This window comes from Pleurodeles waltl, chromosome 3_2 (genome assembly GCF_031143425.1).
Source record: "Pleurodeles waltl isolate 20211129_DDA chromosome 3_2, aPleWal1.hap1.20221129, whole genome shotgun sequence".
Taxonomy (NCBI): domain Eukaryota; kingdom Metazoa; phylum Chordata; class Amphibia; order Caudata; family Salamandridae; genus Pleurodeles; species Pleurodeles waltl.
Window position 1 is genome coordinate 62,348,300 of NC_090441.1, and position 18,134 is coordinate 62,366,433.

General features: G+C 47.0%; 1 protein-coding gene across 1 annotated transcript in view; it reads left to right on the forward strand.

Moving 5' to 3' along the window:
• The window catches only part of TMEM132E (transmembrane protein 132E), an 881,764-nt gene that overhangs the window by 762,578 nt on the left and 101,052 nt on the right, over window positions 1–18,134 (forward strand). The window lies entirely within an intron of this gene.

An 18,134-nucleotide genomic window follows, 5' to 3' on the forward strand; every position in this document is an offset into this window, starting at 1 on the left:
TGGGCATTGCAGCGCCATCCGAGGAGCAGCCCGATGATGAAGCATGACACCCATTTGTGTGTGTGCAGAGTTTATCTTCCGATCATTAGGTCCCCCTTTCCGTGGGGTCCTGATGGATATTACTTTTGCACCTTTTCATAGTAACAGCTCCTTTTTTTGTATGACTACAATGAGATGGGAGCCTGGATGCTGGACTTTATTAGCTCCTACCCCCTAGTTGATTAACTGCTGTTCCAATTTCCAATTTCACCAGAGACTCCTCAGCCTCTCTGGTTCTTCTGTGCACCACTACTTCAGTGATTGCTTTTAATATACTTGTATTGTCATCCCACGAGCCGTTAATCTTTCCACTGTGCTCAGCCCGCATGCATGCAGTTCATTTTACAAGGACATGAGAGCTTTGCAGGGTCAGCACATATGAGCGCACCACCCTGGGCTCTACATTGTTCTTAATTTAGTCCAATCATAGGTTGACAGTGAACCATGTTTCGCAAAAAATAGCAGCTATCAGACACGAGGCAGTAATATGAAAAATGAGCTCCAAACGCACCTGAAAACCTTTGATGTGTTTCTTGTGCATTGTCGTATTTTTCAACTCTTAGTGCTGAATTTCGAGGCGTTTTGGGGCGCCACAATTGTTTGGGGTGTTTTTTCTCACACTTGAGCATTGCCATGCTCATGAAAGTCTCCTCATTGTCCACGAGGGTCTCCCCTTTTCCCCTCTCCTACCCCTGTGCCTGGGTAAAACTTTCTTCTGGACGATGAAAGGATTGTACATCACTGGAATGACAGTCTACAGTTTGCATTTAGGAGGGGAAGAGGTGGTTACGCAGAATCTTTGGGCACCCCATCCGAAAAGCAGGGCCGACTTTGTCTGCCACAGAGCCTGGTGGTGCATTTGAGGCAGCATTGGGAACCCCAACCTTTGTCAAAGAGAGGGTTCAATGACTGTGCCCGCTCCTCTGTTCTCCAGGCATCCCTATCAAGGCTGGGGGAACCTGCACATGCATAAGTTGGGCAGCTAAGAAAGAACACTTTGTGAAGGGGCCAGGGATGCACACCTATAGGGTGAGAACATATGCATTATCTAGCCACTGCAATATGGCCCCCGAGATGGTGTGTGAGAGGTTCAGGAAATCCCTCCACTGTCTCTGCCATCTTCACCTGGCGGTGGTTTCACATCTAAAACTGCCTGACCTATGATGGACCCAAAAACAACTAGCACATGGACTCGAAACTCAGTTTTGGTCAGTCAGTAAACGTGTGAACATCTAGTCTTAAAGAAGGATTTAACACTGATGATTTTCCTGGTTCTAAGGGCCAGATGTAGGTAAGTAAGAAATTGTGACTTGCAATTTGCGAGTCATAGCGACTCGCAAATTGCAACTCGCAATCCGAGATGCAGAAAGGTGTCTCAGACACCTTCTGCGACTCGCTATGGGGTCGCAAAGACCCACCTCATGAATATTTATGAGGTGGGTCGCAGTTTGCGACCCCATAGCGCGTCTAGGCACTCACAGGGATGGTGGCCTGCTGGAGACAGCAGACCACCATGTCTGTGACTGCTTTTAAATAAAGCAGTTTTTTTTTCTTTCTTTTTGCAGCCCGTTTTCCTTAAAGGAAAACGAGCTGCAAAAAGAAAAAATACCGAAACAATTTAGTTACGGTTTTTTCAGAGTAGGCAGTGGTCCATAGGACCACTGCCTGGTCTGAAAGGTTTTTTTTTTTTGCATTCACAAAGGGGAAGGGGTCCCATGGGGACCCCTTCCCTTTTGCGAATCAGTTACCATCCACTCCAAGTGGATGGTAACTGCGAGTTGGTTTGCGACCGCTTTCGCGGTCACAAAGCAACTCAACATCGCAATGCGGTCGCAAATAGGGAGGGAACAGCCCTTCCTATTTGCGAGTCGGAATCACATTTTGCGAGTCGGTACCGACTCGCAAAATGTGATTCTGCATCGCGTTTAGCCTTTTGTGCCTCGCAAACTTCGTTTTTCGCAGTTTGCGAGGCGCAAAAGGCTTGCTACATCTGGCCCTAAGTTCTTCAACACATGTTGGTAGTAAAGACAGAAAAGGAAATTAGGGAGAAGGAGATGACAGGTTTTTTTTCTGGATCGCAAAATTCGCTTAGTTTGTGAAATCTGCATTATCACATGCCAGGTTTTTCACAGCAGGGAACTCGGCCAGTAGGAATGCTTTAAGAGGCAAGCCGAGGTTATCACCCAGCCACCTTTGTGTCTGCTTTGTACGGTGGTGCGTGTGGCAACAGCAAGTGCGGGGAGAGCCAGAGATAAAGGTTCATCCATCTGCCATCGTTTCCCAAGAGTACTGGATTCATCATCAGTCCCGTTCCTGCTTCCGAGTGTGACTTTATCAATGATGTGTCAGTGCTAAAACCGGGAACTCGAGGCTCTGTGTTTGTGTCTTGCTATATTTAATCAATTGTTTTACTGCTCTACATGCTTCCTTAGTGGAAACTTAGTGGGTGTTTGAAGCGTCCGCAGGTTAGGGATACCAATATGTCTTTTTCTAAATTGCGTCATTTCCGACATTCACCTTATAATATTCTGAGCTCGAAATTGATCCAGTGATATCGTTCAACCCTTGAGTGCTTACTAACCAGGAGAGGCTTCAGAGCAGAAATCAGCCTCATTAATTTATGAACAGTTATAGCCTCCTATGTATGTATTACTTATATCCTGCAGTGCCCGGGGATATGTATGGAGCTCTGGAAGGCTCGCGATATCTTAAGAATCCTGCTTGAGATTTCTACCTACAATAGGAAGAGAGTCGATTTCTCAGTTAACTCAGGAAATGTGAAAAATCTTTGAAAATGTACAAAGAACTCAAGAATTTACAGCCTTTACTTTTCCAGATCATTTCCTGTCTTTTGGAAAAAAAACTTTCACTAGACAGGACTGGACTACATTGTCTGCATCCAGACTGAGTATATAACAGTTTTACATTTAGGTTAGTTATATATACATTTATGTTTTGTGAGTATTCTGACACTCTGGTGTGAATCCAGCCTTCGTCAACCATCGCTGGGCTCTCCGGTACAAAATCGTAATGGGGCACCGGGTGAGAATGTGAAAGGGTTTTAACTTTATCAACCTAAAAATATTCAAACTTCTATAAAAGTTTAATTAATTGATCGGAGGCCGGACTTTTCGCATGCTATGAAGAGGGCGCTCTCTCCAGCCATTCACTCAAATGGTTTCCACTGTGCGCTTTCCCTAGAGATTCTCATATACTTAGTCGCTCCTCATCAGGATACTGCACATACGTGATTTAATTGAGATGTTTACTTGTGTTTTCATGCAGCCTCAGAGCTGTAGAGAGCAGCTTACCAGTAAGGTGCGCTCACCATCAAGTGATCCTTGAAAATGCCTGGGGCGTGTGGCTTTGCCTTAAGGGAGTAGCCAGAAAATGAAAGAGATCGCTTGTCTCTTCCATCCAAAAATCTATCCATTCACCCTTTCATCCCACAGTCCACCCACTGATATCCACCATTTCCCCTGGACATTCTGTCATCTATTCAGTCTTTCATCCAACATTCAGTCCGTCACCATTTCATCTATCCGACTGCCTATCCAGATCCAAACCATCTTCAAACCTACCTATTAAACATATCCATCCATCCTTCCATCCTTTCAATTGCCTTAAACCCTTTCACTTAACAGTCCTCCTTTCATCCATCCATTCATCTTCCTATCGTTTCAATCATCCATTCTTTCTCTCACCCAGCCACACTTACACTCATCCATCCACCCTCACTTTCACTCATCCATCCACCCTTTCACTCAGCCATCCATCCTTTAATTCATCCATCCACGCTTTGACACATTCAACCACTCATCCATCCATCCATTTACCCTTTCACTTAACCATCCTTTGACTCACTCATCTATCCACCCACCTTTTCACTCATCTGTTCATGCATTCAACTTTTCACTCATCCACCTGTCTACTCTTTCATCCAGCCAACCATCTGCTTTCCCTTTCATTCATCCATCCATTCTTTCACTCATCCATCCTCACGAACATCCTTTCACTTATCCATCCATCCACCCTTTCACTCTGGCCATTCATTCAGCCTTTCACTCCATCCATCCGTCCAATCATTGATCAGTCCTTTTTCCCTTTCACTCATCAATCCCTTCACTCACTCATAAATCCATCCAGCCTTTCTCTCATTCTCCATCCAGCCACCCTTTCACTCAACCATCCATCCCTCCATAAATCTATCCATTGATCCATCCTTACATCCATTATTTAACTCATTCATCCAAGCATCTATCGATCAACCTTTTCACTCACCCATCCATCCACCATTTCACTCACGCATCTAACTATCCATCCATAGATCCATCCATCTACCCTTTCACTCCCTCATCCATCCTTTCAGTCACTCATCCATCCACCTTTTCATGCATTCATCCATTCACTATTATTACACATCCATGCGTCCACTCTTTCATCCACCCATATACTCTCCTTTTCACTCACTCATCCTTCCTTCCATCCATACCCCAGTCCACCCATCCTTTCACTCATCCATCCATCCCGTCATTCCATCTGTTCATTCACCCTTTCACTCGTCCATTTGTTTAGCCATTCACTCCATCATCCATCCATTCATCCATACACTCATTGATCCATCCATTTATCCTTTCACTCATCCAGCCATCCTTTCACTCATTCACTTCTCCATCTGCCCTTTCACACATCCATCTCTCCATTTACATTTTCACTCATCTATCCATCCACCAGTCCTCCGTTTCCATCCATGCTTACACTCATTTATCCAATCATCTGTCTATCCACCCTTTCACTCAGCCATCCATCCATCTTTTCACTCACACACACATCTATCCATCTACCTACCCTTTCACTCATCCATTGATCCTTTCACTCACTTCTCAATCCATTCACCCTTTCACTTGTCCGTCTACCATTCACCCTTTCATTTATCCATTCCTCTACCCTTTCATCCAGCAATCCAGCTACACTTCATTTCACTCACCCATCAATTCTTCCGCTCAAACCCATCCTTACATCTATCCTTTTACTCATCCATCCACACAGCCATTCACTCTCCATTGAACCACCATTTTAACCCCAATCCACTCAGTCTTTTACGTCATCCATCCACCCATCCACTCATTCATTCATATATGTATCCTTTTATCTTCATCCTTTCACTGATTCATCCATCCATCCTCTTATCATCCATCTACTTTTTCACTCCATCCATCCATGTCAAAATCATCTCATCGTTCATCCACCCTTTCACTCATCTATCCATCCATCTATTCATCTATCCTTCCTTTCTTTCACTCATCCATCTGTATACCCTGTCACCCAGCCACCCATCTACCCTCCCTTTCACTCAGCCACCCTTTCTTTCACTCATCCATCCTTACAAACATCCTTTCACTCATCCATTCATCCACCCCTTCATCCTGTCCATTCGTCCAGCCTTTCACTCCATCCATCCAGTCATCGATCAATCCTTTTTCCTTTCACTCATTAATCCTTTCACTCACTCATCCATCCATCCATTCATCCGTTCACTCATTCATCTTACCATACATCCCTCCATACATCTATCAATTGATTAATCTTTTCTCCCTTTCACTCATCCGTCCTTACATCCATTCTTTCACTCATTCATCCATCCATCTATCCATCTACCCTTTCACTCACCCATCCATCCATCTGCCATTTCACTCACACATTTATCTATCCATCCATTGATCCATCCATCCAGCCTTTCACTCACTCATCCACCTATCACTCTTTCATGCATATCCATTCACCATGTTCACTCATCCTTCCATCCACCCTTTCATCCACCCATCTACTCTTCCTTTGACTCACTCATCCTTCCTTTCATCCATCCCTCAATCCATCCATCCTTTCACTCATCCATCCATCCTTTCACTCCATCTATTCATCCACCCTTTTACTTGCCCACTTATCCAGCCTTTCACTCCATCATCCATGCATCCATTATTCATCCATTTACCCTTTTGCTCATCCATCCATCCTTTTACTCACTCATCTATTCATCCTTTCTCTCATCCTCCATCCAACCACCTGTCCATTTACCCACACATCCCTCCACCCTTCCTCTGTTTCACTCATCCATCCTCACACTCATTTATCCATTCATCTATACATCCACCCTTTTACTCACCCATCCAACCACCATTTCACTCACACACCCATCTATCTATCCATCTATCTACCCTTTCACTCATCTATCAATACTTTCACTCACTTCTCAATCCATTCACCCTTTCACTTGTCTGTCCATCCATTCACCCTTTCATGTGTCTGTTCATCCGTTCACACTTTAACTCATCCATCCTTCTACCCTTTCATCCAGCCATCCATCTACACTTAATTTCACTCATCCATCCATTCTTTTACTCAACCATCGTTACTTCTATCCTTTTACTCATCCATCTATACAGCATTTGACTCATCCATTCAACCACTCAGCCTTTCATGTCATCCGTTCAGCCATCCATCTATCCACTCATCCATTTATACTTTCATCGTCATCCATCTACTATCTTATCATCCATTCACCTTTTCACTCCGTCCATCCAAATTTCCTGTCATCATTCATCCATACATCTGTGTATTCATCTACCGTTCCTCCCTTTCACTCATCCATCCTTACATCCATCCTTTCACTCATTCACCTATGCATCCATTCATTTACTCACCCATCCATCCACCATTCCAGATTCATCATCCATCAACTCACTCCCCCACCAACACTTTCACTTTTAATTATGAGCCTTTGTCTTCTGAGTCGCAGATAGAAGAGGCCCATTAAGACTCCACCCCCGCTGCAGCTGCTAAATTGGGAAGTTGGGGGGCATTGACCATGCCTCTGCTTTACCTGTCTCATAGTGGCAGCCAGGACATTAGCCACCTAGGGAGACTTCAGTTATGCAACTGTGGTGAAGGACATAGCCCCTTCCTTGTAGCAGCATCACCCTGGGGAGAGAAAGTGGATACAATATTTGACTTAACATAGGTTCTTCTCAAACTGGATTACTGAATCCACTCTTAATTTGTGATTCTGGTAGAGGTACACCTCTGCATTGCTGTTATTGATAGATCTTCTCTATCAAACTGCTTTGAATCAATGCATAAGTAATAGACTATAATAAAACTGAGCTAGTCATAGGCACTGCCAATAAGTAACCAATTGGATTTCCAAGATGGCTCGCGATCTGCTCCAAATAAAGACTGTTATAGTGCAACTGAGAAAATAGAAAACAAGTATTTTCAATGCAATAGGTCTTGAATTTGTGAGAGTTAGAGCTATTGGTGTTGTAAATGACAATGTATTTTACCTATGTGTTTTGGTTTGGAGTGTAGTGGATGCACGCCAGAAGTTGCAGCAACCCTTTCAGGCCTGTCGCTATAGGAAAGAGGACACAACAAGGTCACCATCATGGGAGTGTTTCTGCCTCATTCCTACAGGCTGCCTGTGATAACATAGAGATGCAACCCTTTCTAGTTTGTTTATCTACACTTTTATACCACCAAACAAGCCACACAAAGGCACCTTCCTGGCATTTAACCTCCTGGGGAATGAGGGGATCAAAAGAGTAAGGATCAAAGAAAAGGGGGCAGCCATATATTTCTGTATGTTAAACTTTTAAAGGAATTATTCCTCTACAATGACAATACCAGCCTAACTTTTAAAAACATTGGCTATATACAAAGAGAATAACAGAAGAGCCAGTTTAACTGCAAACCAATTATAGCGATTTAGTTAAGAGTGGCACCTGCTTTGCAGCACTATGTAATGGCAGAACCTGTATTACCAAGCACTATATTAATAAAAAGAGTTATTCCCAGACTGCCCCAGCACACACCAGACAAAGAACCCTAGGGGAGAGGATGTGGCGTAAGGGCCAGAGCTGCCGACCTTGGAGGAAGGGAACACAGCTCGAGTCTCGGTACCGCCTGAGCATCCTGTGATTCTGGGCAAATTACTTAATCTCCCCTTTCTACCAAAACTGTATGTGTAATGTAACCGGTGTTCACTTAAAGAGCTTTAAATGAGTTCACGCTATCTGAACTCTGAAGAGGCCCAATTTATATTGACGGCTAGATGTTTTTTGTTATCAAGCTTGAGGTTATGAAGTGCTTGGGTCTGGAGTCATGACTCCTTTTCCACCGTTTTGGAGACAACACCTTTTGCCAAATTCTTGTCTAGAACTAACCTGTGTGCTTGGTTGGTGACCTTCCGGAGGTTATCAAGAGCAGGTGCTATCGCCTAGTGTTACGCTCTATTCAAGTCAGTTGGTTAACACACCCAGTGCAGAGGTCTTGACCAAATGAGAAAGTCACAACTTACAATCCTGACATAGCTTTTTCACCTCTTTATCTCTTCAAGGTCGATGCAAATGAATTATAGCGATTTTGTGAAGAATGCCATCTGCTCTGCAGCACTGTGAAATGGCAGAGCCTGTATTACCAAGTGCTACATAAAAAAATGAGTTATTCCCAGATTGCCTCAACACGCACCAGACAAAGAATCCTAGGGGAGAGGATGTGGTGTAGGCGCCAGAGCTGCCAACTTTGGAGCTGAGGAACACAGTTCAAGTCTCAGTGCTGGCTCAACATCCTATGACTCTCGACAAATCACTTAATCTCCCCTTGCTACCAAAAATGAATGTGTTCTTGTGTAATGTAACTGTTGCTCATGTAAAGTGCTGTAATACCTTTGAATTAAGTTTGCGCTATATAAAACTGCAAAAAAAAAAAAGCACTCCAATACCTTCATGTTGAATTTGTGCTACATAAAACTACAATATATATATATATATTCCTGACACATCTTTTTCACATCTGCACAGCCGATATAAATGAATTTGAGTGATTTGCTAAGAATGGCATCTGCTTTGCAGCGCTTTGAAATGGCAGAACCTCTATTACCAAGTGCTAAATAAAAAATAAATAAAAAAAAGTTATTCCCAGACTGCCCCAAGACACACCAAACAAAGAACCCTAGGGGAAAGTATATGGCGTAAGGGCCAGAGTTGCCAACTTTGGAGCTGGGGAACACGGTTTGAGTCTTGGCGCCCACTCAACATCCTGTGATTCTGGGAAATCACTTAATCTCTCCTTGCTAATAAAAATGAATGTGTTCTTGTGTAATGTAACTGGTGCTAATGTAAAGCACTGTAATGCCTTTGCATCAAGTTTGCACTATATAAAACTGCAAAAAAATAAAGCACTCCAATACTTTTGTGTCGAGTTTGTGCTCCCTAAAACAGCAAAAAAACAACAAAAGAAAAAAGCCTCCGCAGTCATCGCAAAGAAACAGCAAGATGCCGGAAACCAAGGAAGACGAAGAAACATACCACCATGAGTGAAGAGGCGAGACAAAAGGAAAAATACTGGGCCAACACAAAGCTATCTGTCCAGTCATGCAATAATCCATGTAACATGGTCAGCCTCCAAAGCGGTAATAAAACAGCCTCAAGGCGGGACAAACGTTAAGCGTTTACCAATGACATCAAAGGATTTTTGAAAGGCAGGCCCAGGAACAGATGAAAGTGATGGGTGTGGTTACAGCCCTCAGAATATATTACATTACAAGAAGAACAGTGTTTGTGTGCTGCTATGCTCGACCTAAAAATACACATACTAATTACTAGATGTTTCCTGCACAAGCGTCAGTGATGTGTAACAGCCTGCAACCTGAACTCACAGACTTTGCTAATAGCTTGAGGTTTAGGGATTTGGTGAAAATTCTGCGCTATAAAAATAACCTTTAACATAGCAGTCGCACAATGTGATCTCTGAAAGCATCTGTTGATATAACATTAATATAATTCCAGTTCAGCACATGAACACCATTCTGATTCACATTTTGTTTCTGGTGCAGTTTCTTCAACATAACACCTTGAGGACTTTTTCTGAACAAAATTTAGTTGTAAGTGTACTTTGCACTTATAAAGAAATGGACACAAAATGAAAACCAGGCTTGAAAACTATTTAACACTTTCTGCCTTGCTCTGAATGAGGCCCTAAACGTTGTAATTCTTGTGCTTGGGCATCCTTACAGGAGGTGCAGCATAGACAGATTTGGGGAGTGTGGGGCAATCAGAGACTTACAAACTGGGTGAAACACAACTCCTTAAATTCTGGCCTCCAGAGACCGTGCATCATCCGCCATGCTCCTCTCAAGTCAGGAACTTAAGGGTGCTCAAGGATGCATTATACCATGAGCAAATCAAGTGTCTAGGTGATGTTTCCACAGTGCTTAAACGTTGTAAATAAAAATATGCTGGCGTCCAAAACTCTCCTCTGAAACTCGTGGCTGCTGCAATTAAATGTGCAAGCGCTTTGTACAGAGGCAGTGTAATCCTGAAGCCATCCCAGGCCTCTTTTTAAAAAAAAAATCTTTTTATTGATATATATTACAAAACAGTCCGTGTATGCAGCGGAGCGCAACATCACTGCTTGTATAATTGTACCAACATTAATTAATACAATTTGGAGAAAGCAGAATAACTGTAATGAAAGGTCAAGAGGTGAAAAGAAAGATTGAAACATGCAGAAAAATTGTGTAGACACTGCCTGTGGGTGACCCTACATGGGGAGGAGGGGGCAGTAAATGGGTAGAGGCGGGCGGAGGGAACGGCGATGGCTCACCCACCTCTGCCGTATATATATGATTTTTTTTTGTGTAGGAGATAATGTTGCTGGTAGCTCAAGGGGGTCGAGTGTCATCTTTATTCTCAATTGAAACAACAAAGGAATCCCATATGCCCACCCCCTTGACCGTCACTCCCCTATCTCAGAGAGAATGCAGTACCTACGCCTCTGCCTTTGCCCAGTGCAACAGCTCGCATGTCCAGCGGTGCGTGTCCAGCACGTTCGGTGCCTTCCACTGCATCGCTAAGAAGCGTTTAAATAGCACGAACGTGAGTTCAATGCACCTACACACCTGCGCACCTGCTTCCCTCCCTTGGGTCTCAGGCGGATACCTAGTAAACAGGATTCGGGTGTGGGAGACAATGGGTGGCCTAACCATTCAGCAGTCAATGAAGTTATGGCTTGCACTAGACCACAACACCGGGGGTCAATCCTACGTCATATCGAAGAAGGTAGCGTCTGGGTCACAGCATCTCGCATCTCGGGCATTCCTGACTAACTTGAGGGAACATTCGCCGGAGCCTATGCAGGGAGAGGTAGGTTTGATGTAAGTAATTGAATTGCGTGTTTGGGAATCTAGGGTTACATGATACCTAGCGTGTCAAGTTAAGTGCTGTGTCCCATGCCTGCTGTGTCAGCGGTGTAGGGACAACCATGTCCCACCTAGCCTTTGATTTTGCATGTGCCACTTCCGGGTTCCCTAGCAGAGTGCTGTATATCCAGGATGTACTAAGTTGTGTACCCAGACCGGCTGATAAATCATGCAGGATAGGGGCGGTCGGGGGCTCATGTTCCCCGCATTGCCATGTATTACGTACGAGCTGTTGTAAAGCGCAGTGTTTTTATAAACCAACCCCGACCCAAGTCATGGGCACTCGCGAGTGCAGTGTAGGTCAGAACTTGACACTCTTTGAAAATGTCCCCTATTGCCTGTATGCCCTTTGTGGGCCAGGAGGACAGTCTGTGCTGTCCAGCCATCTTCCAGGCATTCGGGATGGACAGCAGGGGAATCCTGGAAGAGTAGAGTGTAGCCCGCTTCCCATCTAGCATGAAGCGACGGCAATTCCATCGAGCTGCATTTAACAGGATGCTGTGGCGGTGTGAAGGGCAACTGCGGTCTAGCAGCCATCGCAACACATTAGTGTGACCCAAGGAGGCATGTACCATCCTTGCTTCTGAGCTTGGGTGGTCCTGCATCCAGCGCACAATCCAATGTATCTGCGCCTCCGCATAATACAGTTCGTAGTGCAGGGTGCCTAGTCCCACCTGCGTGAGCGGTAAATGTATGTTGGCTAGAGCCACCCGCCGACATCCACAGCCCCATATCAAGTCAGTCAACAGACTATTCAGCTTCCCAAAGAAGGCACGAAGGAGTATCAGCGGCAGTACAAAGAAGTGATATAGCAGCCGTGGAAGTATGATCATCTTTGCAATCGCCACTCTCCCCAATGGGGATAACGGGAGCGAGCGCCAAAAAGGTAACGTGCCTCTAACGGATCTGATCGTACGTCCCAGGTTCCCTTCCTGAGAACAGTTTCACTATGATGTATGTGAATCCCAAGGTATTTGAAGGTGGTATAGCACCATGGTAGAGCGTATGTCGAGGCAGTGGGACGACGAGTCTCAGGAACCAGTGTCATCGGAAACAGGCAGGATCTTGTCCAGTTCACGTGCAGTCCAGAGAGGTCTCCAAATAGATCCAGCAACCGCAGTAAGCCCGGGAGGGACTCTGTGCAATTGTGTAGGTATATTAGCACGTCGTCTGCATAGAGGGAGACAATTCAGTGCGTATCACCGTCAAGTATGCCCCATTCTGGAGCCCTGATTCAGAGACGTGCCGCTAGCGGTTCGATCGCCAATGCAAACAATATAGGCGAGAGGGGGCAGCTCTGCCTCGTGCCTCTACCGATGTCAAACCCGTCCGATATAATCCTGCCCGGTTTAACCCGGGCAGTCGGTCATGAGTATAAGACGGTGACCCATCGCATGAATGCTTTTCCGAAACCCATGCGCCTCAATGCCTCCATTAAAAAGGGCCAGTCTTATGTATCGAATGCCTTCTCTACATCTAGGGATACCGCTACACGTTCATACTCTGACTTCGGGGCAGACATGAGCCTTATCAGGCATCGTATTTTAATGAAGGTGTTCCGACCGGGGATAAAGCCTGACTGGTCTTCGTGGACCAGAGTCGGCAGCAGCGGGAGAAGGCGATTCGCCAAGATCTTCCCCAGTAGTTTACAGTCTAAGTTTAACAGTGATAGAGGTCGGTACGAACGAACATCTAGTGGATCGTGGCCTGGCTTAGGGAGAACCACTATTATTGCTTCCCGTTGCGATTCCGGGAGCCAACCCTCTGTGAAGCCTCTTTTAGCACTTCCAGATATGGTTTGGTTATCTGCGCGGAGAATGTACGATAGTACTCTGCTGGTAGGCCATCACTGCGCGGAGCTTTGTTAAGGGCCAGTTGGCGCAATGCCTGCTCAATCTCTTCGAGATCTATGGGCTTCTCTAATTCCAACATTTGGGATGCAGAGAGGTGAGCCAAGTGGAGCGCATTGAAAAAGTCCGCCATTTGCTTTGATGCTGGGGGGGGGGGGTCTTGCCGCATATAAAGTACTATCGTATTGCATGAATGCTTCATTTATTTCTGATTGTGTGTTGACTATGACACCAGAGTCTAATCGTATGGCGCCTATGGGAGTGTGCTGTTGCTCACTGCGTATTAACCAGGCCAGCAGCCTGCCGGAGCGGTCCCCCTCGGAATGCGTCCGGGTGACATAATGACAGTAGTCGAACTGACCCAAGCGCGAGTCGACCTCTGTCCATTTTGCACGTGTCGCTCCTAGAGCCTCCAAAGCCACTGTGTCTGACGCCACCCCTTGTTCCGCCTCCCAAAGCTCCGACTCAGTCTGCAGCAGCTCGCGTACGAGCGTGCGTCGCACCCCCCCGCCGTCGATATACACAGGCCTCTCACCACCACTTTATGAGCGTCCCATTCCATTGCCCGTGAGGACGCTGTCCCCCCGTTAAGTGTGAAATAAGTGTTGTTGTGCCCTGCTGTTCTAGGAAAAAATGGGGGATCTAGTAGTAGGCTCGGTTGTAGGCACCAGGAAGGGATGCATGTGTGCGATCTGCCCCACTGAACGGAGGCCATCAAAGGGCAATGATCTGATATGGTTTTCGCCAGATATGAAGCCTTGGTAAAGGTGTGGCTCAGCCCATAGAAGCTAAACAACAACTCTATTCGGGTGTGGAGGCGATGAACCGGGGAGAAAAAGGAGTATTCCTTATCTAATGGGTGTAGATATCTTCACACATCACTAATTCTCCTTTCTAGCTTCCAAGTCTACAGCACCAGGGAAGCTTTCCTACTAGGGGCGCCGTCAAGTGGGGGGTGGGATCTGTCTATATCTATGTTTGGTATGCAATTTAGATCACCGCCCCATATGCTTTTCAGCGACGGATCCCGAAGAAGTTGGGGGGTGACTGACAGTAGAAAGTCGTCCTGTTTCGAGTTTGGGGCATATAGCCCCACAATGACTAGTGGCCTCCCATCCAGGGACCCCTCTAATTGGACATATCTACCCTCTTCATCTATTCTATTACGCTCCTCAGTGTAAGCGACTCCTGGGCAATCCACACTAGCACCCCCTTCACGAATGCTGATGTCTTGGTCCCATAAGCTAGTCCGGGCCATTTCTTATTGAGACTGCTTAGGTCTTCTAGTGTAATCTGCGTTTCTTGCAATATAGCTATGTGTATTTTGTGTCATTTGATATAGGCGTATACCCTGCAACGTTTGGCGGCATTAGACATGCCTCTCACATTCCATGTCAAGATGTTATATGTGTCCATATATTTTTAAGTGTAGGAGAGTGCAGCATGACAGGTGCTAATGAGTGTCGTTGCTGGGCTGGGAACATCACAGCAATCATCAACATCCGCACACCTCCCCCCCAACACACCCCACCCACTCCACCCACCAAGCAAAAGTGAAGATATAGAGAAGAAGAGAATACTAAAGAAAAGAGAACTTATGGGGCAACGCCCGACTTGTAACATGTTGGCACAACAGGTGCCACAAGAAACAACTGTCCGAACCAGTTCCCTACGGTGACCCATATGGGTCTGGGGAGTCGTAGATAGAAAAGGTGTAAGGACCCTAGGCCACGGCCCACTCTGGATATTCTGCGCTCCTGCTGTCGTCCATTTCTGACGGGTGTAGAAATATAAGGACCGGCATGAAGCACCCTCCAGCACAGGGCCAGGCACGTGCTAGTCTGTGTGCGCCACTGTGGCACGCTGCTGTTCCATAAATCATCCAGTTAGATTATGCCCAACCCGTACCGAAAGGCGGCATTAAATGTCATCTGCTGTGCGCGGGGTAAGCTCTAGACCAAATATTGATGGGGAAGTGGGAGGACTGTAGTGGCTCTGCGGTGAACTTGAGTCCATAGTTTTGTCCTCCCGATGGGCTGAATACTGTGCGGTTGCAAACAAATGATCATCTTTTAAGGCTTGTTGTTTGGCTTTCCGCTGCTTGCGATCTGGATGGGCGCACCCTGGCACCGGTTCTCTTCCTCCTGCGGGAATGGGAAGTGAGCCATTCATCCTGCTTGGTGTCATCCTTGACTGGGTCCACCAGACCTTTGGCGTGCACCCAAGTCCAGGCGTCCTCTGGGGATGGGAAGATGTGGGTCCTTTTCCTGTCTATCACCCGGAGGCGTGCTGGGAACAGTAGAGAATAAGTGATGTTGCTTTCTCATAGGAGTTGCTTAACTTTCGTAAAAGAGGCCCGTTTGCGTTGTACCTTCACAGTGTAGTCAGGGTAGGCCATGATAACATTATTGTCCATTCGTATGGGGCCCTGTGATCTGAAGCATTGCAAGATCTGGTTCCTGTCGCAGAAGTTGAGGAGACGTGCAATTAAGGGTCAAGGTGGAGCCCCCGGGCCTGGTGGTCTGTCTGGTATCTGGTGGGCCCGTTCCACTGTAAGCAATGGTGACACATTATGTAATAGCACTGTGTCTTTCAACCACTGTTCTAGGAACACTTCGGCGTTTGGTGTCTCCGCCTGCTCCGGGAACCCCAGAAATCTGACGTTGTTCCTGCGTAAACGGCCTTCTGCATCTTCTGCTCTGCGTTGCAGGTGTAAGATCTCAGTTTCCATTCGCTGTAGTTGGTCTTTCAGCTCTCTGATATTGGGTTGAACTGTAACGAGCGCTGTTTCATTTGCGGTGACTCTGTCCACCAGTTTAAGGTGATCCGCTCTGAGTCGATTTTCCCCTCTAATGACGTTTTGGTATCCAACACAGCTTGTAGGAGCTTATCGAATTGTGCAGAATGAGTGCGTAATGTTTCATTCACCTGATGAAGGGCAGTAGCTTGGTCTTCAATAGCCCCTGCAGGGGGTGGCATTTCCCTGTCAGCAGTTTGCTGCGCCTTGGTTGGTTTAGGTTTGACCATGATCGTTTGTGGCTCCAATCTGTGGTGAATCTTCGCGCCGGCCTGACACCGCACCGAACTACAGCCTCCTATCCCGTTCCACAGCGTAGTATGTGCTAGCCCCAATTCTCAGTCCACTCCAGGCTTCACTCTATTGGTTTGTGCTAGGGCGCTCCCAGGACCCATCACTCCGACTCCCAGGGCAGGCCGTCACTTCGGCCGGTCACGGCGTCAGTTGTCTTCAAGGGCGGCTGTACTAGGAGCACTATCTTTCCTGTGGTCGCATTGATACTGGTGGTGGGTGTGTATTTCTACAGGGGCCTGTGTGGTAGAGGAAGTTGTCACTCAAAGTCTTACCTCATACCAATAGTACAGCACTTGCAATGGGGTCTGTGGTGACTTGTCACTGTTCACTGAGCCCAAGTTCAGTTCAAGCTCCCAGTCCGATAGGAGGGGGCCCCAGCGGCTGCCACTACACCTTAATGTCACTGTTTGGTCACACCAGCTCCGTGTGGCTTCGTGCTAGCCCTACCCATTGGCCCCCACAGATCCTGCGTCTCGCACTGGGTGTATACACTCGGGGCCACAGGGGACTCAGCTCATACTGTAATTGGTCTTGCCGCTGCACCAATCAACCGGGCAGGTGTCCACTGGGCCCGGCGGTCCGGTGCTCCTATTGGGGAGGCGCCTCCATCCCTGGTCCGTCCTGGGCCCTCCCCCATCCATCTACGCACTGGCCCAGCACTCAGGCCACCATCCGGTCACTTAATGGTGGCCCCCCCACAGGAAGTGCAACTTGCCCGGCCGGAGAGGCTCGACCCCAGTGTTCAATGGGGGCCCGGGTGACCGGGCCCACATGCGATCGGCTATCCTCTGTCGGCATGCCCGGACTTGGATCAGCCTACTGGCGTGCTCTTCCTCCTTCTCCCTCGGGCCCGCTTGGCCCAAAAAAATTGGGCTCGATGGCACTGCTACCGCCCTGCGGGGGACACCTCCGCCACGCCCCAGCTCCGCAGGCAAGGCCTCGGCTCTTGCAGACTCGACCGCGAGGTCCGTGTGGTCTCACAAACGGGGACTTGCTCCTGGCCAGCCGCACTCCCCCCTGCCCGGGGGAGGCACCACCATCTGGACAGTAGGTGCCGGGACGGCGCAGAGCAGGAGAAACAACAGATTTTTGTCGGGCCACGAGCGGGGCTCTTTACGAAGCGCCCACTCTGGTCGCCATCTTAGCCACGCCCCCCACCCAGGCCTCTTTAATGCATTTACAGCCACTCCCTTCCCCTTCAGCTCTTTCTTGCAGCTTTCTGCTTTCTGTCTTTGTGGCGCGTTTTCGTTTTTGTCTCCCTTCGTCTTTCCCATATGTGTCTTTTGCTCACAGTAAATGATTGAGGCAGAAAAAGAAGTGCCGGCCCTCAAAAATAAGTGCTGGTGCCCTGCATTGGAAACCACTGGCTCAAATTAAGTGCTGTTTTTCCATATGTTGAGATACCTGAGTCGCATATACCCATCCATACCTTGCATTTCTGCAAAACATTCTAAGGAACAGGCTCACAAGTGCTCTCACATATTGCCTCTACTTTTGATGTTCAAAGCTCACACTCTTCACAACACTGTGCGCAGTTGCACCATGTTTGGAGTCTGAAAGGGAGCCCGGGAACCAGTGGGATTGTGTGCAAATACAATATAAGACTGTATCACTCCAAGTGCCTAAATCCCATTCCAGCAAAGTTGCACCAAGAACTGTAATTATATCAAAAAAAGAATATTTGTACTTACTGGAGGAACTCAAGCAAGGATGAGGAAGGGATAAGAGGATCATCAGGCAGTTCCTGTTCAATGCACTCAGCAGTGCTCATCACCGTGAAACGGCTTCAAGTTTTCTGCCAGTTGTTGCTGCATCATGGTATTGTCAGCTTCACCTCTGTGTATCACAGAGACATGCACTATCTTACGCCTCCTTCTGCCAGCTGTGATCCCCTTGCAGC